The sequence below is a fragment of the Ictalurus furcatus genome, chromosome 10 (genome assembly GCF_023375685.1).
Source record: "Ictalurus furcatus strain D&B chromosome 10, Billie_1.0, whole genome shotgun sequence".
NCBI lineage: Eukaryota > Metazoa > Chordata > Actinopteri > Siluriformes > Ictaluridae > Ictalurus > Ictalurus furcatus.
This window is the reverse complement of record NC_071264.1, coordinates 26,060,274-26,086,007: the sequence shown is the minus strand read 5'-3', so window position 1 is coordinate 26,086,007 and position 25,734 is coordinate 26,060,274. Positions and strand designations below refer to the sequence as shown.

The window sequence follows — 25,734 nt, the reverse complement described above, 5'->3', positions numbered from 1 at the left end:
ATCAACGTGACGTCAACGTCGAAGGGTTGTGCATCTACGAGTGGGCCAGAGTATATGATTGGTGAAGCGCATCTTTGGTTTGATGCATTATCCCGGTGTGTCGGAGCAGAACTGTCAACAAGCATCAGTAGAATGAGGCTGGCAGTGTGGAGCCCTGGGGCCTGAAGCCTGACCCAGAGCATCTGTAATACTGGGGGCATTTTCTTGCCTGCTGATTTCTTGGTTGTCTCTCTGGGGAAATGGCCATCTCATGAAGTAGGACAGGCCTGGTGGCGGCGACTGACTGAAATGAAGATGTCTGGTGGAGGCGGGCTGTGATCAGACAGCGCTCCTGCAGTGCATTCATCTATGTTTTGCGGAAAGGCGCTGAGAGTCCCAGCAGAGAGACGGGACTGGGCTGTCATCCGTCACCATCGCCTTTGTTTGAAATACAGGGCGCTCTGCCCACTCCTTGAGACAAGCTCACGTTGTCCAACAACCATCGGTTTTTCCTTCAAGAGGATCCATTACGCTAGAGAAAACAAGGACAGTAGAAGCTTGTTTTTGTCTCGTTCACTGCTTTTTTTTTTTTTCTTCTTCTTTCTGGAAATGATTAGAAAGAATGTCTATAATAATGCGCATATTTTTTTCTGTTTCTGAAAGACTTAATGATTCAAGAAACAAATATTGTATTTTAGACTTTTTTTTTTTTTTTTTTTAGTCTTTTAGATGTGCTTTAAAGTAAATGAGAGAGACTTGCACACACACACGCACACACACACACACACACACACACACACACACACACACTAGCACTCTCCTTTTTAAAACCCTCCTCCCTCCAATTTAGAGCTTTTGGTGAAGGATCTGTCCGACGCGAGACCTGTAATTAAATTGAAACGCGACTCTCTCCGGAAAGCCTTTTAGTGGGGGGAGCGAGGCTTTGCGCAGATCTATTTTTTCCCCCCACAGTACGTCTCAGGAAACATGCGCTGAACAGTCTTCCAGTAAGCAGATAACGCCTCGGCTACTTGCGCCTGCCCGAACAGCATCCCGCTCTCATTTATTCCCCCAATTTACGTGACACAAATCAGTAGGAGGGCTGCTCCCGCAGACGCACAATAGGCGAAAACATGTACAAATAGTCCGAGCTCACTGGAGTGTAATATAGCCATTAGAGGTGTTTTTCAGGTGCAATCTGTCTTTGTGAGAGAGGAACACCAGCGTGCCGCACTCGAACCCGTAGTTCGTTCGGAACGTGTCTGACACAATACACCTCTTAACCATGCCTGCTCACTTTGATTTTTACATCACCTTATCTCAGATTCATTCTAGGGGAATAAGTGCATTACTGTTATTTATAGCGATGCGTAATAATTCGCCGAGAACTCCGTAATGGATTGTACAAGCAGTCTGGTCTGGGGAAATGATTTCTCTCTATAGTAGCAGTCCAGCTTGAATGAGTGATGGTGTGGAATATCTTGGCTTTATTTTACCTGCTCTCTCTTCGGCTCTGCCCGGACTCGAAGGTTGAATCGATACCTAATGAAATTCATATTACATTCATTTATCACAATGGAAGGGGAAATGAATATGAAGTTGATAGAAATCAGCGCACGCCCTTTACGTGCGAAACAAGTCCACTCGACAAAACACTAATTTCGCTACTCTTAAACCAGATGGTCCTTTTTTTTTTTTGTCCTTTTCGCCCGATGCCTGATATCGATTAGCACCGAGATGCCTAGCAGTATCTGATTTGATGTTTACTGGCTGACGAATGTGTCCAGGCACACTGCAGCAGCCAGCTCTGACTGGAAATCCCTCTCAGGTTACCTGTCTGCAGTGAGTGTGTGAAAGTCCTTTGTGTACGAAACCCTTTGTTGCATCTCGCCACACTCTTTTCTTTTCAGGCTTTTAAAGTGTCCTGTCTTGGCTTGCATATTACCAGCTTGTTTTCCCTTCTTGTACTGTTTGGCACACAACGTGTTGTGTAATACTTACGCACCCGGGATGGAATGCTTAAACGTATTTTGAGAGGATTTCATCCCACCGTGCGTCGACGGTTTCTTTAGACCTGTGCAAACATGGACTCTAGGTGGATGAGTGGTTTGTAGTAGAGCTATGAGCCATGGGTCTGCCACAGATGAAGGAGGGGGGAGGTTCAGGGTTAGAGAGACGGGGTCCCACCGGGACTCAACACGCTCATTATAGCCAGGAGGCCGTCATTGCCAGAGGGTCACCATGGTAACGTCGGGTAAGTGATTCCCACAACAATGCCGAACCTTCCCCCAATCTTCCTTACCGTTCCCACCAATCAGCACATGAAACAGTCTCTTTCTCTGCATACTCTGTATATGCCATGGCCTAGTCGCATTATATAGGGACTCTTTTGAAGCTTTACCTTGCGGTAGTGGTGGTGTGACTGTATGCATTTGCATGCATGTGTGCGTGGAAATTCTGCGCATGCTTTTGCAGGCAGTAGCAATCGTGACAGCTAGATTGTTCCAGTGCAATTGTGCGATGATGGATGCAGCGATTCTAAACATGAGCCACACCTTTTAGAATAAAGACAGGCTTTTGAGAGTGTGTTTGTTTGAGGAAGCCCATGTTTTGTGCATGTGCTTGTGGGTAAATGAGGCACAGGCTGAATTCTGGGACAGTAGCAGACTTAACACTGCTTACTCCAGTGCATGAACAAGAGGGTTGGGGGTCTTCTGGCTGCACTGATTAGCCAATTAGCGAGACCTATCGAGCACACCCGCCGATCTTCCTAGATCTTGCTAGACATATTCTAATGGCGATCACAGAATATCAATTATTCAGTCGCACTATGGACATCATTATATACATTACTATTACATGTACCAATGGTGGTAATGATCATATAATTCTGTAATCTCTCGGCGGCGCTGATAAAGGCAAACCTTGTGAATCCACACGCTAATTAACTTTAAATTAAACATTAATATTTTATAGTACAAAGTGTGCCTATCTCCAGAGTGCGTTGAAAAGGAAGCGTAATCATTCCAGGCAGCTGGTGGAAATGTTGTCCGTGACTGGAGGATTGTCAAATCGACAGAACTGCTGAGGATGCAGCGATGTAAAAATGCCATATGTTCCCGATCTGCCATATTGCCAGTGTGGCATGTACAGGAAGTGCCATATTGGCTTCCTGGTCATGCAATGCTGGTGGCTACTACCTGATGAGTTGCCACCTGCCTACAAACCGGCCTCGCCACACTCTCCAGAGATTTTAAGAAACAAGAGAAGCTGTTGTCCAGAAGGCAGACCTGTCGTATTCTGTCACACTGGATGATGGGAAGTTGGTATAAAGGAAAGAATCACATGAATAACCGCACTAATGTTGATTTATTGCGGCTCTTGATGTTATATATCAAAAAACTGTTTAAGGGTTGAACATTTTCGTATTTGCATAGGGATGGGCGGCCATGTCTGGCTGAGATGGGTTTTGTTAATATGATTGAGGTGGATTATATCTTTTGTCTTCAGATCAAAGCATCCAAACCAATTAGCGCACCCTGCCTTTATCACTGTACTTATCCAAACCAGGGAGAAGTCAGGAAGAGTACGGCCATATCTAGGTCTCCGTTGAGCTTTGAGATACGAGGAAAAAGGAAGCATGAGTTATCAAACTTCCCCAGATAAGTATCCAGGACTGTTAGAACCATTCCTGTAATTTAATGACCATGTGGTGTAGATGGTCTGATGTGCTCTAGTTAGTGTTTAGAACTTTAACATGCCCCCCTGATCCTTGTCCCCTGAATTCTGATTTGTATTCAGCCATCATTGTGGCAAACCCCTTTTGTTTGCTTGCTCCACCAGAGGTCTTTGAGCTAGCCACCTTCAGGCAGGACCTTCTCCAGATGTCACAGCAGGTTTTGAACCCCTGTGGTCTTGTATTATACTATATTCAACCCTGAACTGTCTCTAAACTCTAGAGGTTTTATTTCCAATTACTTGTCTAAATCCCCATGTGAACTTGAGTGGTGTCCAAGATTTATTTTGTATTGAAAGTTCTGAGTTGTCCCATTTTTTCATCGACATATTGGTCTAGATTCACTGTGGTTTCTGTTTCCTACATTACCCACAATGCCATTTGACTGTGATGCCAGTTGGGATTTAGCTCTCGCTTCATCGTTACCTAACGAGAACGATGCGGCGGTGCTTTAGTCGGGTCAAGCTCTCTCACTTTCGCAAACAGATCGGCTTCCCGAGCTTTCATGCTAGTCAACGCAATTGCAATAGTCATACCATAGATCACTAACTAGCTGAGCCGAGTCTTCGCCGTGACTCGGCGCAACGGTGTCCTTTTAGCTGCATTGCGTTCTGGAGCCCAATGTTTGCTGTCTGTACTTGTTCTACATTGGATTTCTCATTAATATGAAATCGCCGATCGTTGGATATTTTTCAGAAGAAGTAGCTTTTTTTTCCCTTTCTATTATCCCTTATGTTTGAGATTTATTTATTTATTTATTTATTTATCCCCCCCATATTAAATGCCATTAGATGTTGTATTGTAATGCCAGCATAGCCCACAACTGATAACTTCTCACAGGAATAACAAAAATATAGCACCAACCGTCAAATTAGCACTAAATAAATCACATAATTCAATATAAACATATAACCATAATGTCTATGACTGTGGAGATTTTTTTTTTCCCCTTTAAGTGAGAGAGTATTTTTATTACCCAAGGTTACTGTGTTCCTGAGGATTGTTCGATCTGTTGGATGCTAATCATGACTGATTAACAATATCCACCAGGCTTGGATTATGTTCTTAACGTTCACTCATTTAACCGTCCTGATGACAGTTGTGGGAGATTAAGCAACAAATCTTTGAACCCACGATGCTGTTTGTATAGGATATATGCTGATCGCTGTGAGTTTGAGAGACCAGACAGCAGCGCAGATTAGCCCTTGTGCGTCAATTAAAAAAAGTTACACACAGGTCCACCGAGGACAAAAATGTCCACGTCTAAAAACTGTCATCAAAATATTATATATTAATATATTTTTCCACTTTCGTTGACATTGATTCCTTTAGGGAAAAAAAGAATGATAGTGATTATTTTCCATCTAGTAAATGCTAAGCAGAATTTTTTCTTTGATTATTACAGACTTTGATATGTCAATGATTAACAACGACATGTATTTTGTGCATTAATTAATTTGATGCATTCATATTTTTTTATGCAGTGTTAGAGGAAAAAAAAAAACTCTGGTCCATAGAGGACAAAAATGTCAGTCAAAAAACTGTCAGAAATATTATATATTAATGTATTCCCCCCCCATCCCCCACTTTCACTGACTTTTAACCCTTTAAACGCCGGTTTCTTTACATAATGCTAAAAGCTTCAAAGCTCCGTGACCTTCTTTGACTCGTATACATGGGGAGAGATTTGTGATTTCCAGTACGATATCGTTTCATTCTTTCAAACTGTTCACGCACATAAAATGTCCAGTAAACTCGTACAAACCACAACTCTGATATCCATACAAACACACCCACACAGTTATAGCTGCATCGTTTATTCAGTCGGTCTCCAGCGCTCTGTAATTTCAAAGGTTTTGAAACCTTGTCAACAAAATAAAAGCCCATTAACACAGAATGCATGATTTTATGCGTAAACATCACGGGGATTAAATATTGCAGATTGAATGGGTTATATTGGGGACGTTTTTGTCCTTAAGGTCTCGAGTGTAACCATTTTGTGTACCTAGTTTAAAATAGATTTATGAACGCAAATGACGGTGAAATATTAAAATTCCAAGAAAAAAAAAAAAACACAGCTTAACACAGACAAAATGATAAATAAAAAAATGAAAGACAAAAATCGACATAAGGGTTAAAACAACCCCAGAAGGTGCTGTACCTTGAGACAACAGTATGTCATCATGCATTGCCGTGGTTATTGGGACACTATGCCCCAGCCCTTGTTGACACGACGGATCACAGGACTAATGCATGCGATGCCTTAGTATCTCCTTGTTCATATGGCTTGGTGCCTCACTTCATCACAAGACCTGCACATGTAAACAAGCGAAAGACAAGCTTAGACTTCCGCAGCCGTGCCTAACCTGCAACTGGCAGAACTGTATGAATAATTCAACATGCTCTTACACTGTGATGGAGAGTGTGTCTGTGCTTAGGGAATGGCACTCCAGCCGTGAAGAGGGGCCTTGGTCATTAAATATAAAAATTGTTTGTTGCTGTTAATAATGGTCCCCCCCCCCCCCCCCCCCCTTTCAATTCCTGGTGTGTGAATTGAAAATGGCCAGTCCATTTAGCTGCCTGTTTTTGAACGCCATTTGTTTCCTGTTCATTTTTGTCCTTTCTTGAGTTAAAGCACGTCGCCACCTTAACCCGAATTCCCATTTCCACCCAAACAAAAATGGCCTCCGCTCTTGGGTTTGCTGGAGTGTAAAGACTAATCTCTGTCAGACAAATGCATCTGTAATAAAGGAGTTGCGCTCGCTCCGTGTTAAAAGCCTTTTAGTAGCAGTGGTGTTAAATGGCTCCTCCCGTTACAAATCGGGGAAGGCGGCTACTTGCGTATTTATGCATTCGCGAGACGAGTGGAGCTTCATGAAAGCAGATACAGGCGGCATAAAAATAGGCTTGTCGAGGGGATTAAAGGTTCCTGGCCAGAGTACCCTTCTGTTTGGAGCTCGCCGCAGACGACCGAGCCCGGGTCGCTCTTCAGGGAAGGGCTTTATGCGAGGCCAAATCATCACTGCTGGTAAACTAGATGAGTGCTCCCAAACACAAGGAGGTGAACGTGGTTGTCTTTTTCTCCTGAAATACAGAAAAGCGTGTTGTATTTTTCTAAAAGCTGAGGTTCTAATGTTGCGTTGGCTATTTCTGGAAATGGATGAAGGGCTGTAATAGATGAACAAAAAAGCTTTTTGCAGCTCCGATACACCCAGTTCCATTAGTTGTTGATGTTCTTCAAGGTGAGATGAAGCAGTCTTGCTCACTTAGGTCATAAGGAAGGCTTTAGATCTCAGTGGCAAATGGCTTTATTGAGTGAGACCGTTCATTGATGGACACTCTTCAGCCTTTGAGTCCTTTTCACACTCGGAATAGATCGTCGGCATACCTTTTCCAGTAATGTTCAAGCTTTGAATCGGTCACAGCTGCAGACTATGATTGAAAGCTGATGTTTGACCAGAATGAGCTTGTTTGCACTTGCCGTGAAAGAATGTCATACAAGATGTGATGTAAATCAGAGGGATTTAGCTTTACTCTCTTCTAACCCTGCATTCTCGTAATCTGAGGGTGATTTGCTCAGAAGTGTTGCATCCCTGACTGACTCTGCCATTCATTTCGTTCTTGACACAAATGGCCAGAGTTTCGCAACGAAAAAAGCGTTCATCAGGAGATTTCTCCTGACAGAGCCTCAGCCAACAGTGGGCGAGAGTCCAAGAGAGCAGAAATTGGTCATGCTCTCTGGTGGGAGGGATGGCATTACTCTCTCCTCATCAATTAGAATGACGCAAGCTAATGTTTGGTATCTCTGAGCTCATGTAGGTAGAAGAGGGCAGATAGTGCTTTCTTCCGAGTGGCTAGCTACAGTGGTTTGAACAGATGTGGAACAAATGGGGCAAAAAAAAAACTTAAATAAAAAAATTGATTGTGCCCAGCGATGGATTGGCACCCTGTCCAGGGTGTACCCCGCCTTGTGCCCGATGCTCCCTCTGGGATAGGCTCCAGGTTTCCCTGTGACCCTGAAGGAAGGATAAGCTGTATAGAAGATGGATGGATGGAAATTGACAGCTCTTCTATTTCTTAAATTGTTCCATATTGTCACTCGTCACTTCAGTTTGTTGTGCTGTTTTAATCAGCTTATGCAAAAGTTACTATCTCTTTCCTTGTAACTTACAGACTTCTGTACATAACTTCCCGGGAACTGTCCTAGGTCTCGTCCTGGTAGTCTTGCTCACATGTACCTTCTCAGGATATCAGTTCTGATATCTTGTGTCTGCATTTACCAGTAAATTCCCCATATAAAAGGGGCTTGGCTCTATCCTGGATGTCTAACAGGCGTGAGCGGCATATTTATAAGAGCAGCATATAGGGAGCAGTTCATACCTTTCGGTCCGCACCTTTTGAGTCAGGGTTGCTTGAGGAAATGGAACGAACAGAAGATGACCCGTTGCGCATGATTAATTATTCAGCAGTTAGAATATAGATAGGATGTAGGCAGTGCTGCTGTTTGTTTTCCATATTGATTTTACTTCTTCGGGTTCCTCCGCTTGTACTTCCAGGGTCAGCCGAGACAATCGAGGGATGAAGTCATTTTCTTGGTTTTGGTTTTGGTTTTTGACCCAACACAACGAGATATAGCAAAGTACTGTGTGGTTGACCCAGATATGGGCAAGGACATGTTCTCCAGAGCTGTGGGTTGTGAATGCAGAGGTCTGAAGATAAGACGAGGTGTGTTTCGCCAGGTTTGATGGAAATCAGGCGGGGTGCACATCTGTGTCAAGTGCTTTGACGCACCCCTCTCTGTGTTTATGAGAGAGGTGCTGGAATGTCAGGGCATAGATAGAAAGGGAAGATAAATGGAATCCATGGTCCAGATCTCCCTCATTCCTTTGTATAAATCCCCCGCCAACACGTGCGCACAAGCAAGCTGTGTTTGTGTCTGCGTGGTTTTGTTGTTTGTGTTATTGGCTTCTTATCTGTGAAAGACTGATAACCACCACAGTGGGGTAATTCTCCATGTCAACAAAGAAAGCACTGTTAGCTCTTTGGAACCTACTCCTCCTACAGAAAGACCGTCCCAGGTCTGACCTTTTGCAAGCCAGTTTGGTTAACACCTCCATGCGGTCCATTCTTTAAATTTATGACAAAGGCGCCCCTACTACGGACCACAATTTACGTACGGTATATTAGCATCTGCATCCGATTGAGGTTCTGAACGGGGAATTGTGCCAGCGGATAGATGAGCACCTGCAGTGACTTGAATCTAGGCTCAATTAAAAAAGGAGCAGATCAGGTGGTGAGTGGCTAATAAGCACAGGTCACATGCTTAGTTTTTGGTTTGGTTTGCTTGTTCTGAGAATAGAGCCAATCTGTGTGGGGTCTCCCTCTTGTCAGTAAACCAGCAGTCCTGTTAATGCACTGGCTTCCTTTCCTAATCTCTTCTCTCCCCATGGGAAGGTGTATGAAGCCCAGGCTCTGAGTTTAGCAAGAGCAACAACCCCCTCCCATAACCAGGAATCTGGCACAACAAAGGCAACAAAAACCAGTAATGGGGAACAGAAGAAAGGATCGAGCAGCATTCCAGGGAATCACAGTGGAACGGCGGGCTCGGCTTTTAGCCATTTAAACCGTAGAGAGGAGGAGATAGCGTCGGTGCAAATAACTCCCACTAATGACGACTCTTGGATACAGCTCGCCTTATCTCTACTCGATGCTTGGTCGTTTAACCCTTACAGGGACGAAGGAAGCTGGCTGAAAGCTTTGAAATCTCAGACTGAGTTTGGAAGTGATTAGTCGAGGATCTTGTTACATGCCTTCTGGCTTAGCAGGTTACTTCACAACTGCAGTTTGTGATGATGGTAAACGTATTTTCTAATAGCTGTGTTTTAACCCGATTTGCTCTGATGATTTAGAACTTGGGTACCAGGTGATTTTTAGACTTTAGCTCAATGCTCATGAACAGTGTACGGCTCTTATTATCCAACCTAGTTATATTTCTTCGAATGCTATTACCTAAGAGCCCGTTCACACCGCTGAGTTTCGCAGCGTGTTAAACGGCCCGTGTTAAACGGCCCGTGTTATTGCCATGATTTTTTTGTGTTCACACCTACGCGGGCGATACGCTGAATGAAAGTGTAAACTCACTCCCTGACAGTAGATGGCGCTTATTGAAAAGCAGAAATACCCCGGTACTCAAGGTAGCGCTGGACAACTTTCCGTTTCTGACACCTGCTTTTCACTGAGAAGAAGTAGAGAGCCAGTATTTACTTCTTTGCAAAAAAATCACGTTCACACGCTTATTGCAAACTGGCTAACACACTTTAATCAAATTTTATCATATCTAATGCCTCAGTATGATGATACAACGACTCAATAATGGGTAACATAGCTATTTGAATATGAGGTCAAGAATACTTATAAGCATATATATATGCCAGCTGCAAAATAAATACAATGGACCATCAATCCGTGGATTATCATTTGTATATTTGCAGGGATTTGCACCCTGTCCAGGGTATACCCCGCCTTGTGCCCGATGCTCCCTGGGATAGGCTCCAGGTTCCCCCGTGACCCTGAAGGAAGGATAAGCGGTATAGAAGATGGATGGATATTTGCAGGGAAGAGACAGAAATAAACAACGCTATTTAGTGTAGAAAGTGTAGTCTAGCATAGGATTACTCAGAATATATGCTTGCATTTCCATGTCGTCCAAAAAAAATAGCCACGTCATCATAAATGAGCCATGAAGTTCTCATCTTCTACTCATTTGTTAAAGTTACATGCAATTATATATATATAATGTATGTGTGTGTGTGTGTGTGTGTGTGTGTGTGTAATATAAAATATCCCTTGCCACAACAACTCTTTTCTTGTAGTCTCTGTGGCGTTTATAATAAAGCTCTCGGCGTTCAGACACCAGCAGCTTAACATTCATCTTACTACTTCCTTGCATCTCCTTCGTCTTTGGCTTCTTTTTCGGCTTCTTCTTCTTCGTCGGTGAGACGGTTTTGTGCTTGCGCGCCACCAAGTTGTGGTTTTTCTGTAACTTCAGCGGCTCCGGGCACGTGAACAAAAGTGCGAGTCTCATCGGTCGGCCAGTTTTTGACACGGTGCATCATTTAAAAAAAAAAAAAGAAAAAAAACACCCCGCACCCCTCGACGTTAAGAAAAATTTGCCGCTTTGACGCCACGCGTTTTAAGCCTGGGTGTGAACGCTTCCATTGACAGCCATTGGGGCGTTAAACGGACCGTTTTTCACACCGCAAAAATCGTCCCGGTGTGAACAGGACTTTAGAGTTGATTTTAAATTCCAAACAAGTGTCTGTCAACATAGGTAATGTGAACATGTGCCTCAGGGGGCAGTGTCACATGGGCCAAGCAAGAATATACAGTAAACAAAAAAAACAAAGAAGAAACTGTAGAAGCAAAGCCCTGGATGTTATTTTACAAAACTGACCAGAAATTCTTCATTCCGTCGTTCAACATGTGGGTTTTCCAATAAGAATTCATCATCGCTTCACTGTTTTTCTAATGTCTTAGAAATGCGCCGTATAAGGAATGAATAAGACCTGTCGAGGCATGCTGTTATAGGAAAATAATCAGTGATGGCGTGTTGTGATGCGGCCCCGTTTCTCTATAACCTGTCCCTACAGGTTTATTTGCGATTGCAGAAATGAACACAAAGTCAAGGAAACTCTGCAATGTTTGCCGGATCGTGCGATTTTTAAAAATCGGGCCAGGATGCGTCATGTGACGTCGTCACGTCACGACAATTCACGTGCGTCGAACATGAGTACAGCTAAAAGGTCTCGTTTACCAACAAACACCACCGCGAGAGACAAAACTATGCGAAACGATTTAGTGCAGTTGAAATTTCGCCAATTAAAAAAGAAAGCACAAATTTTGAAAAAATTTTTTAAAAAAGGCACAGAAAAAAAATCGAGCGTTTTTGGCTGCGACAATCTCAAAAAAAAAAAAAAAAAAGCTTCAAAACGCTGTACGGAGTATATAACCGCACGACTCGACGTGTTCTGTTCCTTTTGTACCGCAGCAGTTTGCAGATGTTGCAGAACGTCCGTAAAGCACGTTATCTCAGGCAAGTTATATCCGCCTTAAATATTTAAATACTTAAATCACCAGCATCTCTTTTTTTCTTCTTCTTCTTTTTTTCTTTCATTCTCTTGGAAGTTAATAAGGCAAAAATGCAGCTCGTCATGTAGCGGAGAAACGACAAACCCCTCCATCCTGAAGACTTTCCTGTGCCGGAAAACGTTACAGAACTGCTTTATTTAGTGGAGACTCCTTTCATAAATCTTTAATTAACAGACTTCATTCAAATTGTTTATTAATCATCTTGGATTACGTTCGAGTGTTCAAGTCCCTGTTTATGTCGTTTCTACAGAAACGAAGCATTCGATCGAGCGCATTAATATAAACCTGGGATTTGTCTTTCCAGCCGGAACGGTATTCAGAGCTTCTCTTATAGAAACCTAGTCAACAATTTCTGAATAAACAGCTTCACGAATTCCAAAGTGGTGTGGTATAAGTCGCTGTAAACCTCGCATCTTTTTCGCAAAGGGATCCGAAACCGTAGCCCATGTGCAAGTTCGAGTTTGGGGTCGTTCAAGTGTTGTTCTCGTACACTCCCAACATATCCCAAAATCTCCCCAGCTCATCAAACCAGTGTTTTCTTGATGCACAGCACTGCAGATATCATCTCTATAGTTGAGATTCCTGAGGTGTGCTTCCAGAGCTTGTTTGAGCCTCTGCATGCTACAGTGACTCATAATTTACCCGCATTTATATGCGTCTTTGCAGAACATTAACCGCAAATGTTTTCTCGTCCACGTAAAGAAATGCACTTTGGACTGGAATTCAGTAGCGTGATGTGAAGAACCTTTTGATCAACCGTCTCCCGTGGTGTTAAACGATTCCTTCCAAATCTTCCAGAACATGCAGGAACTAACGGGGGGGGGGGGGGGGGTGTTTTCTTCCAAGCACAGCTTCCTCACACAGGCTTTGAAGCCTATTATAGACCCAAGTGTCCACAGCGCATTCATTTTTCTCCTTCAGCATGCCTTTCTGCTTTCTTTCTTCGGTCGAGTGGAACAGCCGGTGATTTTGTAGAAAGGATAGTGTTTCCCCTTTGCACGTTCCTCGGCTTTAGTCCTGGAATTGACTTTCTGAATAGCGGTGCTCTAGCAGATTAGATCAGGTACTGTGCTCCAGAGAGTCGAGCTGTTAGTTTTAGAATAATGCACTAATTAAAACTGCTTGAGCGGGATCTGTTATTCAAGTTGCTCTGCTAATGAAGAAGTGTATGGTGCCAAATATGAAATTAACCTGCGCTGCACTTGCTGCTGGGTGTACTGCTGTGTGGGTGGGAGGGTGTGAAGGTGGATATACTGCCACGTACAACGGGAAGCATGTAACAGTGAATAAATCTTTTACGAATCGCAGCGTAGTGAGGAACCACGAAACGAATTCCACTTTATTCCGTTTGGCGTTGGTGTGTTGGAGTAAACCGCTATAGATGGACCGTTTTTGCCGTACGTGTAGGGTGCAGTACCTTACCTCGCATTTCTTCTGAACAGAATGCTTGTGTTAGAGCAGTGCAGGCACTGTGGGCCACTCATAAACAGGCACTGATGGAAAAGAAATGAACTTCTGGAAAAGACTTTATAGATTAATTTGCTTCATGCCTAGATGTTCAGACCATTTCTGCAGGATACTTATGGAATACTTGGCACCCTGTCCAGGGTGTACCCCGCCTTGTGCCCGATGCTCCCTGGGATAGGCTCCAGGTTTCCCCGTGACCCTGAAAAGGATAAAGCGGTATAGAAGATGGATTGATGGATGGATGGGCTTATGGAATACAGCGAAAGAAGAGAATCTCAAAAGTGATACTGTTGGAAAACTAGCTTTTGAAATCCAATGCTGGAAAATTGCTCGGTGGCTGACTTTGCAGAGCTCGGCTGGAGCTTATTGATTTCGGTTTGTGCGTGTGAGCGAGATAGCGAGGAAAATCCTATAACGTGTTTCATTAAAAACATTTATAGTGTATATAATTACGTGCGCTTCGTTTTCCTCACGCCTGGAGGAGTAAGATAGATGTTGCGTCTGTGCTCGCGTTATTTTCTAGTCTACCTCGGGGACCGAACGTGAAGGACGTCTCACGGGTAGATAACTAATATGTGCAGTTAACTTATTCGTCAGCCGTACTGTGTTGACTTCCTAAAAGTACTTTTCAAGGTTTTATTTTATTTTTTATTTTTTTTTAGAAGAAATGGACGTTAGCTGGGTAAACTTTTTATTTTTTATTCTATGTTCTTAATTATTCTCCTTCCTGCATTATGGAGATACCAGTCAGCAACTCTCAGACATGTACATAACACTGGGGGCCACATATGTCTGCTGATTCACAAAGGACCAGAGATGCGATCCCGCAGCGCAATCCAGCGATATGAGGCAACCCCCTGTGGTGAAGGAGTGCTGGGGCTTAAATCCCGAGCATCTGCTAGGAGCACATCCAAGAGTGGCCATGGTGAGGAAGTGAATCCAGGGTCACCGCTCACCATCAGAGCCTCCACCCCCTCCTCAGTCTGACTCTCATGGCCTTGAGCAATCTCTTTATTTATTAATAGAGTTTTTCTATCATGCCCTGCCACCTTGATGGGAATTAATGATCTGCCGTTGTTCAACTGTCTGACTGGCGTAGGCCACTACTTAACACGTGTCCCAAGGGTAAAAGAAAAAAGCAAGCGTGTTTTCGTTTCCTTCACATACCATGCTAGGTATTTGCTAATCAACCAATTTGTGTATCCTCGAGTACGTTGTTTTTTGTTTTGTTTTGTTTTTTAACCATGCGCGCCAGTTTAATTGTTAACAACCTTGTTATTCTCTAAAATCACATCTAGCAAAGTATTTGTAGCAGAAACCAAACTGTATTCATTGTTTCAATCTGCTTCCTTCCATATGGCATCCAGTGGGTACAGGAATAAAAGGTGGAGCCCTGGAAAGGGTATTGCTTTTATTTATTTATTTATTTATTTATTTATTTATTTTTTATCGGCTCTGCTTTCGTGGGTGGCTGTGTAGACTAGTCCCTGAGCTAGCCTGTCTTGCTTTGATGACGGGAGGAGATGGAGTTCCAATCAGTGTGGTTAATTACTGTGTCCAGCGGAGGTGAGAGGGGCAGCAGCGAGTGAAGTGGTGGGGAAATTACCTGAGTGCTCCTGGGATTTACTATCTGCTAGAGCCGGCAGGTTGGCTCTCCAGCATCAGACATACTGCTTCATGTTTTCATTTACTGCTTTGCTACCGCTCTTTCTCGCAGCCACCCCTGTTCTTACCAAGTTTTATGTCAACCCTTGTGTTCTTCGATTATAACTGACATGGAATAAGATGTTGTTCCCAATTCCCCCGTTTGGGTAGGTATATAGAATATATTTGATATAGTGAGAGTAGCCTGTTTGAATGGCGAATAATCAATTCCATCCGCACAGCATTTTCTGGAACACCTAATTTTTTCCGAATCTGGAATTCAGTTTTGTCTGACAGTAAAAGAGAAGGAGCTCTTTTATTTCTTACGTCACTTGAGGCATGCCCCTAGTTTCTCACGGGTGATCGTGCTGAGAAAATTGACTAACCAAAGTAGGTCCCTGGTCTCTGTAAATGAAGACATTGCACATTTTGAATTTATTCATTGTGGATGCCAAACCATGTTGAACACTAACTCTCAGCAGATGTTATGTTTAACAGGAAATTTAATGGATAGGTTAGTTGTTGAAAATGGCATCCATTTTATTATGCAGGTTATTACGGTCGTTCATTGACTTTAAGGCACTCGGATTTTGGCGTATATTTACTTTGATAATTATAGTCGGTGCCAGTTCCACTTAACATTCGATAATTCAGCTGAGTACGGTTGCAGGAGGTCATAGTTGGCTGGAAGGTGGTGTACTTGGGTTAGCCCTGGAAGCAACTAGGAAAACCCTGCCAAAGGAAAACAGGGTAGCTTGAGGTGCTTGGAGCTGAAAAACTTGGATCCTTTCCTCTTAAATTTGCCAACTGTATGTGTGCCAAGCCAATAAACCTGGCATGGTGGCCTACCGATCATTTTGTACAGACTTTGCACCTTGGCCCCTGGCCGTGAGGGCAAAGAAGCTATCGGAGTATCCAGATCACCAGGAGGCGAGCCGTGCCTAGCCGTACCCAGCCTTCGTTGACTCTGGCAACTCCTTAAGGAGGCTAGACTAGGCAAGGCGGAGCTGTGGAGCACAAAAGAAAGGGAAGCAAAATGCTCAAATGACAAAAGGCATCTTCCACTCCATGCCCCTTTCCTTTATTTAGTAGTGACAGCGACTTTTAAACATGGTTATTGGTTCCGCCCCTGCATTATGTCCACACTTCAGCCCTCTCACGCTTGAGAGAGCGGTCAACGTTTATATACCCAACTTTGAAAGGCTCCAAAGGCCTCGTCGTGTTTTAGTCGGGCTTAATGAAGTCAGTCGGTTTAGCATTCGCTAAGTACCATGTTTCATTTCATGGCATATTGTATGTTCATGTCAATAGTCACGTGTATAACAGAGCGGTCACTACCAAATACAGTTCTTACATGTGAGATTTTCTTTCAAAGACCATATGGTGGTGGGTTTTTTTGTTTATACCACAGATTCGAACTGGTCAGGTGTTGATGATTAACGTACTTGTGTAGTGGTGGCCTGACGGTTAAGGCTCTGGGTTAGTAATCGGAAGGTCAGGGGTTCAAGCCCCAGCAGTACCAAGTACCACTGTTGGGCCCTTGAGCAAGGTCCTTAACCCTCTCTAATCCATTTAATTTCTCCATCTGGGGATTAATAAAGTATTATCTTATCTTGTTGTCATACAGTATGTAATCGTCTCTGTAGTAAGACCTTACACAGGGACTTGTATGGTGGTACTCCACATACTGTAAATTCACACTGTGAGAATTTCCCTCTGGGATGAATAAAGCTGTCTCTCCATCTGTCTGTCTGCATGTCTGGTTATCCACCCACCGTGTGTGACCCTTTTCTGTCAGGAGATGATTATTTAGCATTTCAGGAAGGAGTCTCCAGTGTCGGCACAGGTTTCCAACAATCAGAGATAAAGCACTATCTTTAAGTTTTCTGACATTGGGAAGTCTTCAGGATGGATGACTTTGTGGTTTCTCCAAAACACGACAAGCCGCATTTTTTTTTGTCTCATTAAGTTCAAGAGCAAAAAAATTAGAGGTGTGTGGAACCAGCTTTTTTTTTTTTTTTTTTTTTTTTTTTTTTTTTTTTTAAGCTGTTATCATTTATTTAAATGATAACAGAAACTATCTTTTTTTTTTTTTTTGGGCTGTTCTATCACATGTAACTATAAATCGATTTTTAAAAAAGTATGATGTTCTTTAAGAAATACAAACATGCTAGTGAGTTGCTATGGTATTAAAAAAAAATAACATTGCTCAGTGTTGTGATGGTGAGATTAATTCTGCTTGACGTCTAGCCACATCACACCGTTATGTTCATGATTCTTTTCTGTCATGGATCATTCCTTACGTATTCCCTAATCCAAAGCTTTAAAATGTGCATTATTACTCATTTAGTGCGTGACATCATCACAAGAAAACCAAGGATTCGTCTTTCAGGTTTATTCTCTGAAAGATGCCGACAGGCTCCCATTTCGTGAGAAGACACGGGGTGTATGTCTCATTGTGCTTGGTGGTGACAGATGGAGGGAGGGGAATGATGCTGGAAGATGAAGGCAAGCATGGAAAGAAGCAGACATGCTGGAGGAGGGCAGACATGAAAGAGAGATGCATTTCCAGTCCGCCTAACGAGGTCCTGATGCTCGGGGGTGGAGTGACAAAGACCAGAGAGAGTGGTGGAAGAGAAAAGTATTTATCCCTATCTCATCAATAAACACTTTACTCGTGACAGCCTCATTTCACCTGCGTTTGCCGTTGTCTGAAATGTTTTTATTGAAATGTTTTTTTCCCTCACACTTTTTTTTTTTTATTATTGTTTTCAGCATATTTTATTAAACTGAAGGTCAAACAGCTGGGATGCTTCTGCTGCTCAATAAAGCAAAGCCACAGGGCATTTTCTCTTGTGCAGAAAAAGGGGAGTTAATGTATAATGGGACACGGACGCGTGTAGAATTTATAATGCGGTGACCGTGATGGATTGTGGAATTGGTATGTTCGATTATAACGCGTTTTGTTCGACATTTCAGGTCGAATTGTTTTATTTCAAAACTCGTACTAGGTTTTTGCTTTGATTTTTCTCTGTGATGATGAGCTGATGATGTCACACAGTTATTTGATCAATCACAGGCTCTTATGAAATACTCGTGGGAGCTGAGGGCAGGACGATGTGACGATCATGACGAATAAATTGACTGTTCTAGAGAAACGATCAACATCGGGGTGGTGGGTTGTCTTGTGAAGCTGAAGTATATCATTCTTCTTGTACCAGAGCATTTGTTAACGCTAGCATTTTTTAAAATTGATTAAAGAATGACACGTTATCTGTCCATTTATAGTTGCATTTCATGTTCTGGAATGTACGTACAGGAAGAAGTTTCCTATTATCACTTGCATTATAGCAGCTGTAAACGGTCATTCCCGTACCAGCTTCACATTTCTTCTTCCTACTGAAGTTAATGACGCCAGGGAAAAACGCAGCAAAGAGCAAAGCACTCGGTTGTGAAGACTTTCCCAGGTCGGAAAACTCCGTAACAGTCAGAGGTGAAGCTGTAACTCGGTGCTGACGTTGGAGACGGAGAAAATATTACAGGGCGTCTGCGGGTCCTTAAAACATGTCCTTGATGTAAAAATAAGGCCTTAATTTGCAGTAAAATGTCTTAAATTAACGTTTCAAAGGTCTTAAAAATGCAACCGGACCGACACTGTAAAGAACATTTTAGATTTTATTTTCGCTCGTTGATGTTTGAAATGGTAAATCCGTGTGTGTGTGTGTGTGTGTGTGTGTGTGTGTGTGTGTGTGCACGTGCTCATCAGTGATTTAGAGCGGCTCGGTTCACAGTAACTTCCTCTCTGTCTGTGCTGTGAGTTCGAGTCGCTTATAACCTGCATTTAGACACGACACGCATCAGGTTCTCTCTGGTTTTATATCAGCGTGATCTCAAACATTTTTGAAGCAGAGGTTTACAGCATTTCACCTGATTGGTAATGAGGAAGTGAATTTTAAAAAACAGTTACTAACTAAAAGGAGGTCTTCCTGCGGTTTTCCGCCAAAATAAAAGGTCTAACGCGCAAAAGTCAGAAATAAATTACTATCGTTATATTACTATTTGTATACCCCTAATAAAAATTTATAATTATTATTATTAAGTATTACAGGGTAGTAGTATGGTAGCACTACTTGTATTGTTCTCCGCTTGATAAATCGCGTTGCTTGTATTTCCTCATTTGTAAGTCGATTTGGATCAAAGCGTCTGCGAAATGTATAAACGTATACATGTAATGTATTATTCAGTGCAAAAGTAATATTACGAAATAGCAAAGTTCTTAAAAAAAGTATATATTTTTTTATTTATAACACTACTTGTTGCATTACCCTGGCATTAAATTACAAAAAGAACTCATAAACACTGCTGTGAGGGGGTTTCTAATACAGCTGCTGAGGGAGTGATGGTAAATTCGATATCTTTTTCTCTTCTCACTGCCGTAATCCATCTCTCTATAGTTTTTTTTTTTTTTTTTTCCTCGTTTGGAAAGCCATGGAAAGGAAATACGAAATGAATTTTGTCGCTAATGCAGAAAGGATATTTGCTCTGGTCTCCCATCTCCCTCTATAGACGTTCACCCTGCTATAGTTTACTTAAACCCAGAAATGGATGTATATGTATAAACACCATCCATTATAGCTGATGTATCGTGTAGCATGATTGAAGTAACGTGCAGGTCTTCATAATTGTTTGGAAATGTCTTGAATGTGGAATTAAGAAGTATTAAATTCGAATGATCGCGCCCGGTGTGAACAGCTCCATAGGGATCTATTGTTCAAGAGCTTCATCGCGCTCCGTGTGAAACGCCCTTAAACCGCGATAAATTACATCGCAAGACGAATTTATAAGAGTGTAATCGGTATATCTGCGCTGACCGACTTCATTGTAATTCACTTCAACTGTAACTTTTTTCCCCCCAGTTTTTTTTGGTTAGCGAATTTAATATATGATATTTTTGCCCCGTCCCCCTACTCTACAGACACGGTTAAAGATATAGGTGGATTTTCCGAAAATCAGAAATGCTGGAGGAACACTGCTGTGACTCACTATTGTTATGATCGACATTTTATATTTCTCGAGATAACGATTAGCTCTTTCTCAATAAAACAGAATTATTTGGGGTGTTGCTAAATAGGGATGAGCGATATATCTTATCGTTTGCGATATACCGGTAGAAATTCTCCCCGCAGTAAGAATTAGTCTTCCCACGATAATAACGATAAAGCCTGGTGGTTGATGTATTTGTGTGTGACGGTCTGCGACCCATTCGCAGCTCACGTGCAGAGCGAAAACAAGTACGACAGAAGGCGGGCGTGAAGCGGAGGAGGAGTTCATCGCTTTTTTTTTTTTTTTTTTACTTTTAGTTTTTCACTTTTAGTTGTGTTTCTGAGGCTCTCAAGATCACAGCCATCACTTGTAGCTAAAAATAGTGGTGAACGGGACTATATTTATATCGTCATTGATATCGTTATCGCAATAAATACCAGAAAATATCGTGATGTAATTTTAAGTCCATATCGCCCATCCCTATTGCTAAATGCATCAGAGTTGTGCCAGAGGTTACTTACAGCATCTTACCTGAGTGAGAGAGTCTGAGAATAAAGCTGGCATCTCTCCCTAGCTTCATAAATTAGATCCACATCTCAAGGGCACGTTATCCTCGTGTGACTTCATCATCAGTGCATGAAAGCACATCCGTGTGAGCAGTACCGGTGTCCTCTAGAGCAAGTGAACACTTTACTCGTATGAAAAGTTTAACCTCCCTCAGGAGAAAGTGAACGCTTTTGGAAAGCGCTGAATGAGACACGGCAGAAACATGCTTTTTTTTTTTTTTCCCCCACCTCCTCGTCTGCTTAGCTCTGGATGCCTACAAGCGCTGCCTTGAGCCGTGCTTCCAGAAAGATCTCAGCCGTGGAATAAAATGGATTTTACTTCACTGGGAAGAAAGGTGAAAGCCCATACTCATCGAGCAGGCACACTCATTTTCTCCCCTCTCTGACCGGACACCGAGGGAGAGGCATGTTCGGTGAGATGGAGCGCAGGACGAAAGGAAGAAAAGTGTAAATAGAACCGCAAAAATAGTGTTTTATTTCAGATAAATCACACACTTCATTCCCGTTGCAGCAGAGCAAGGATCACTGACTGGCTTAGGAATTGTGAATGGGAACAGATATGTGGAACCAAAAAAAAAAAAAAAAACCCGTTTCACTGTCTGGGAGAAAAAAAAAAAAAACGTAACGCACCACCATCCCTCACTCCCCTCGGTAGTCATCAAACTGTTTGTTTCATTTGCATAAAGATAAACTTTGCTCTTCTGTATCACATCACACCCCGCCCACTTCACATCACTGATGGCGTCTCTGCCTGCTGTCACCAGAAATTGCCAGCTCTAATTGAAAAATGATCACATCTGGCTCCGGTTGTGTTGTCACTGCTGGTACGAGGCTCCTTTTGTCTGACTTATTCATTATTTTTCTCTTTTGTGGTAAATGAGCCCAACAAGGTATTAGGGATGCACTGATATGGGAATGTTGATCTGACTGGGTAACCAACAGGTCTTCAATCAGAAAAGGATAAGGACTGTGGGCTCATAAAATGGTTTGTGTAAAAAAATTTTTTTTAAAAAACATTAAAAGGGTTTCCTTAACGCTTGACTTAATATCAATTAAGTCATATTAACTCGCTAACTACCTCACCATACTTGCACTCAGGGTTATGACGTATTTAGAGCTGCAACAACTAATCGATAATAATCGATTATGAAAATCGTTGTCAACAAATCTGCGTGTGGCATGTGGTACATTTACTCTTTGCGTTAATTCTGTTCTGAAAACACGCATCAGAGAGTACAGACCAAAGTGTTATCCCAAATGACGTACTATACACTTACACTATGCACTATGTGCTCTGCCGTCTAGTGTATGAATTTTAGAAAGGTAATATCGTCTCAAATGGAACACAAGCTATTATATACAAACAGTGGAGTATATACATATAATATAATATTATACATGGAGCATAAGCCGTTTCCCAGATGATGGCGCATACCGTCAAACGCACGTAATGCGACGCCGCTAGCATTAGCCGAATACCCAAAGTCAACGTTACCTTTTATGCCCAACATGACCTCGGTCACCGTCAGACGGAGGCGTAATCGTCAAGTGACAGCGGGGGAAAAAGTGTGCGACCTCCAAGTCCTCCAAGGCAGGGGGGCATTTTATATTAAATGTAGTGTAGAAGACTGTAACCTGCAAACTTTACAAAGCGGAGCTTGTGTAGCACGGAAGCACAAACTCATGTTTATATCCAAAATGCTCCACTGTGTGTAAGGGGTTGGGGAAACTGGTCCGAGTTGTTTAAGAGGTTTAGTTTAAATCAAGTTTATTGTCATTATATTTGCATGATGCAATGTAAATTGTGTCACTTACTATAACGGGAGTCATCTATTAGTAACGAGGCCACGTTGCACCCCACTCGCGGTGATGCACAGTGTAGCACGAGTAAGATCTGTGATGTCTAATTAAAAAGGTACGATTAAAGTAAACAAGTAAAGCAATTTGCCTAAAGGCAGTGAGGAACAGAGACCATAAGGTGCAGTGAAAGTGAAATTTTATTATTAACTTAGTATGTGGTTTAATTCAGTGCTTATATATGCCTGTTAGGCTAGGATTAGCTTGGGTGTTTCTATTAATAGGCATTTTCTTACCTTCATAGTAATTTATGTATGATAAAGCATCACACAGGCCGATTCCTTTCTCCGGTTTAGTAAAAGGAGCTTTGCAAGTGTTCATACATATCTGATGAATGTCGTTGACATTTGTTTTCAGGAGCTTCCGCAGACACCGGCTGTAAAATAGCACCGTTGCCGTTATAGTAGACGAGCCAGGAGCAGAAAGCCGTCTTGGTTATAACGTGGATATGTTTCCAGGCAGCCACAACATGGGTCTAGCCAGCACACTGGAGATTTTACTAATAAATAAATTCATTGTTCGTCCACCTCTGTTCCAAATCACTGTTTCGATTTCTACGAATGATGTCCTCGTCACTTAAAATCAGACTCCAGGTTTTCCTGGATTTTAAACAGTTAAGCGCTTATTTACACTTTTTTTTTGTTCCCTTTACAGCTTCCAGCCCATTAAATAGTAATGATGGTGCATGCATTAAAAGTTTGCCTATTGTCTGACGCGCTTATGGACTCTGAGGGGAGAAAGTGCTTACTGCTCATATCTTGTGCCATGAATAAATATTTGCATTTGTTTAGGACGAGTTCCTTTGGGCTTTCAGAAGCCTTTCACAACTTTTGTGCAGTTAATGCAGAAGACTAAACCAGCTTTTGTTCTGTGCAAACACCTGCTTCATTTCTGCCAGTGAGTTTAACCCAGAGGGATGCATATGGTCGGAATGTAAATCATTGGAGCTGCAGTGGAGGTAAGGCTGAGAGAATTTCAAGTTTGGTCTGATTTCAGCTCGGTTGCTGGTGGGTAATATTTGGGCCAACTTTTTGCTGCCGATGGGCATAAGTGACTTGAGACAGCAGCTCGGGGTCTACGCGGTTATGCCATGGGGTTGAGGGATGTTGAGTTTATAGCAGGCAGATGGTCCGCCATTTTGGCTGGTGGCTAGGAGGGAGTTCTGCGTGCCACGCCGCCAGCCTCCCCGGGAGCTCCAGAGCTGCTAAAGATGCTAATGATTAACCGTGCAGTTCTACTGATGGCCTGCAGGAGGGTGGAATTTCCCTCTCCTCTCCGCGGGCCAGGCTTTACCATCTGTCTGCCTTCCTTCCTTCCTTCGTGCTATCCTGCCACTTCTGTTCCCGTGGCTCATATATGGCATTGTTTACCACCGATTTTCCACCGTGTCCTCACAGTGACCTATTTATCTTCAATGCTTGGAGTCTGCGAACCATTTTTCGAGCGCAGCGCCTTTTATGTGGAAGCGCTCTGACAAAACTATGTGCTGGACATTTCATGTCAACTGGCTGTCGATGCTTTGTGTCAGCACATAACGGCATCCGTCTTACTAGCCACAATTTGATCCAGATGTGTTTATGTTGGAACTGCGTCTCCTTCATGGCAATATTTTAGGTTAACGTTCACCACAGAGTGCCATTATCTTCTCAAGCACCAGAGAGGTCCGGCCAACAAAAGCAGCTGTTTTAGAGCTCTGCAATGCTGTCGCAGAAGTCATCAGAAGTGTAAGCGTCAGCAGACGGCACACATCGACGCGTGTATAGCTCCTACTCAGTGCACAGACCACAATTACTGCCTCCACCTTCACGAAACATCCCACACAGTCCATTATGGGCCAGTTTGGGAGTGTGAGGGAGGAGAAATGGGCCTGCCCATTACAGTAACTGCCCTCTTTTACGGTCCACCACTATAATACCCTTCATTAGGTTACTACTGTGCAGTGCTGAATATGAGGATACAATGGGCCTCATTTTTCTTTTAGTAAAGTTGCGTGTAAATGTTTCCGTAGACCGTAAAACCGAACTAAATTCCTGCCTGATTTTCGGTAACGCTGATTTTCCTTTGAACTGTTGTGCATATGTTGATAAATGGCAATCACTTGTAAATTACCAAGCACGTTCATGGCACAACTGCCTACTGATTTAGTGACCCCCAGAAAACTCCATAAAAGGCAAAGCTCAGAGAGAGCTGAAAACAACAAAATAATGACTAAATATTGCAAGAAAGCTTCTTAAATGCATTGTGTGTGTGTGTGTGTGTGTGTGTGTGTGTGTGTGTGTGTGTGTGCGCACTAAATCTTCTCAGCCAAAGCTAGCACAAACATGCACTAACTCTTTCTCCTTTTATAGGATACCATTTCTTTTGTCTTTATTAAATGGTTAGTTTTAATTATGGAATTTTTTTATTTTTTTTTTTTTTGGACTTTGGCGAAACAAATGAGTTTCATGAAATTTTCATTCACTTTTTGTGTTCGATTGAAATAAATTGATCAAATTTAGCAATTTGTACTCGACAGCGTAAATCCGTATATTAAAAAAAAAAAAGGAGGTGCTTTCATCGCATACGACTGTTTTTCCGGCCTTACCGGATTTTCATGAATACTATGAATTTCTTGTGCGAATCACATCTGTCTTGATAAACGAGGCCCGACGTGATCGGAGAGGAATCAGAGGAAGCCTCATTATCTGACGGTGGAGAAGGTGACTCGAGTTTCAGGATCCCTTCCTGAGCAACTCGACGCCAGCCATGGACATGAAGAGTCATGGCCTCTTCATAGCTTTGCCTGCGAATGAAACAAATGGCTGAGATGCTTGGCAGTTCTGTTTAGGTTTCAGCTTCTTATTTGGTGCATTAGTAAAAAAAAAAAAAAAACAACCGTAAAAAGCTCATTATTTCAGTCTTCAGTCTCGTCCTGGTAGTGCAGATAATTCCGGTTATTTATTTCAACCATGAGCCATTTCTTGATGGCTCTCGGGGCTGAGATTTGAATAATTTATGAGGACAAAGTAATTGCTTGTCCTTTGACTTCTGCATTAATGTTGCAAATAACTTTCATTTCAACAAAGAAACAGGAATATTCAAATGAGGATTGATGTCCAATTTAGGTTTTCTGAAATGACTTACAAATGAATTCTCCTTCTCTTACTTTATCATTTGCATACCCTGGAATTTTCTCACTTGGGGTTTTTATTATTTTTTTTCCTCCCTGCCAGATATTCATTTTCCTGTCAGATTTGTATTTTGTTTCTCTCAACAAGACATAAAATCCGTGACGACGGGAAAATGATCCGATCC

The 25,734-nt window shown here is 42.4% G+C and overlaps 1 protein-coding gene across 5 annotated transcripts in view; it reads left to right on the top strand.

Moving 5' to 3' along the window:
- neo1a (neogenin 1a) overlaps nt 1–25,734 on the top strand; it is a 146,365-nt gene that overhangs the window by 33,860 nt on the left and 86,771 nt on the right. The window lies entirely within an intron of this gene.